Consider the following 2,463-nt stretch of genomic DNA (forward strand, 5'->3'; position numbering starts at 1 on the left):
GTAAACATAAAACCATGTCTGCATTTGTGATCAGAGAAATGACAAACAACAAGCGCTACTCTACACTGCTCAAAACTCACGTTTGAATCATCAGTGGCCAATTCTTTAAATATAAAAAATTTATTTACAGTCTGTGAGTCAGAAGCGCCAGACTGTCCATGCAAAGTTGGAACTGCCCCACTTTATAGAACAGCCTTTGAGCACAGACCCATTGTAGGCTACTCTGCAGGTTCAGGAAACTGTCCTTCATAAAATGCATCACACAGCATCACACACGGCAGGCTTGAGTGAGTGGAGGCGGGCGGCCTTGAGAACGGCATGGCCGGCGGGCTTGCGGCAACCACACGTGACGACCCCGGGCTGGACTCCGCTTCGTCCAAGGTGAAAGCCGATCCGGCGATCCACAGCGCAAAGTTGATGTATTCCCTCAGCGACCAGCACGGATCAGCTCTAGGCATGACGAAGCGGATATCTTCTTTCTTTGTGTGAACATTTGGGTGGCGTTATGCAAATCTTCCCACATCGTGACGTAGACATGTGGGGGCGTGTTAGAACGAGCCGTTTTAGGAGGGCATGGAAAAGTCTTAACTTTTATAAAGAATATCTCTTTGGATTTGAGACTTTAGTCTTTGCAACTTTACAGATCTTCTTTATACACCAAGAGCTTGTAACTCCAAAGAGAAAGGAAAAATTTAAATCGCATCATATGACCCCTTTAAGAAGATTGAGGATACTAAAGAGACCGTTTTCCCAAAAATGAAACTTCTGTCATAATTTATTAACCCTCGTGTCATTCCAAACCTGCATGACTTTCTTTCTACTATGGAACATAAAAGATAATTTGAGAAATATCTGAGTATTTTTGGTTCATCATACAATAGAAGTCAATTGTAACCAAAACAGTTTGGTTACCAACATTCTTCAAAATATCTTCTAGTTCTGCAAAAGAAAGAAGGTCATACAGGTTTGAAACGACATGAGGGTGAGTAAATGATGACAGAATTTAAATTTTTGGGTGAACTATCCCTTTAACAGAATGCTTTATTAATGAGCATAGCTCTGAAGAACCAAATGCAATACCACTGCCGCTGAATGAGGGATGAGAAAAAGATATTCATTTTAAGTACTTCTTTTTACCAAGACCCTTCAGACCTTGCATTGCCAAAGTTCTTTCAATGAAATTAGAAGCTTCTTCAAAATATGCACTGAGGTCAAAATGGTCAGTGTCAAAGGCTGGTATCCCATGATAGATGATCCCCGTGTCTGCATAGAACTCTGCATCCGTGTTCACATGTATGTCCGATTGGCCTTCTGCAGCATTGAGGATGTGTGTCACTCCCAGCTGATGCAAACGTGTTACATTTGTAGCTACAGACCTGTAATATAACAGCTACATCAATTCAAGTGGTCTTTTTCACTCTCTCAGTCAGTGTGTGAAAGCATCAAGCATTAGAGGGCATCCTTCACATATGGAAAATAGGCCATGTTTATTTAAAGGCTTGTCCTTGAGAATTTGCAACAGGATACATGAACATGTTTTGAATCTCAACTTATCAGATAAGAGAGGCTAAATGTATGATTGCAAAATGTAAATGTTTGTTGAGCACCGCTGCTATAATACTTATAATTAAGGGTATGAAAAAATAAAATAATCCATATATCTGGAGGCTATGTGAGGATTTACTCATTTCCTAGGAGTATCCCTGGGTAGACTTCATTAAAATGTTTGGAGGGCATACAGAAGTCTCCGTTTTCATCTAGCAACAGATCATTGAGCTGCTGAACAGACACTTCATAGTCCGTCATGTTCAGCTCAAGATAAATTGCCTTTAAAGCTGTTCCTCAGGCCTCAGTGCTGACGTGATTTTCTGTAATCCAGTTCCATCTTCATTGTGGTGCCTTTTAGAGTAATAAATAATGGTCTAGTGTTTTCAGTCCAGTGGTCAGTATTCAACTCAACATGATTCTAAAGCGGTTCACATTCATCTGTTAGTTATTTTTTGTGTGTTAGGCCTTGAGAGAGTTAACTACAGCCAAACGCTCAAAGCTGATACCTTCTTTGTGTGTTTCAAACCACTAGGTGGCATCAGACAGTCAACATACTCAACATGAATATAAATATAGCTTGGCTTTGAAAAATGTGACCCTGGAGCACAAAACCAGTCATAAGGGTCAATTTCTCGGTTTGTTAGGATAGGACAATATTTGGCCGAGATACAACTATTTGAACATCTGGAATCTGAGGGTGCAAAAAAAAATCAAAATATTGAGAAAATCGCCTTTAAAGTTGTCCAGATGAAGTTCTTAGCAATGCATATTACTAATCAAAAATTAAGTTTTGATATATTTACAGTAGGAAATGTACAAAATATCTTCATGGAACATGATCTTTACTTAATATCTTAATGATTTTTGGCATAAAAGAAAAATCGATAATTTTGACCCATACACTGTTTTTTTTTT

The sequence above is a fragment of the Sinocyclocheilus anshuiensis genome, unplaced genomic scaffold (assembly GCF_001515605.1).
Source record: "Sinocyclocheilus anshuiensis isolate Anshui unplaced genomic scaffold, SAMN03320099.WGS_v1.1 scaffold813, whole genome shotgun sequence".
Lineage (NCBI taxonomy): Eukaryota > Metazoa > Chordata > Actinopteri > Cypriniformes > Cyprinidae > Sinocyclocheilus > Sinocyclocheilus anshuiensis.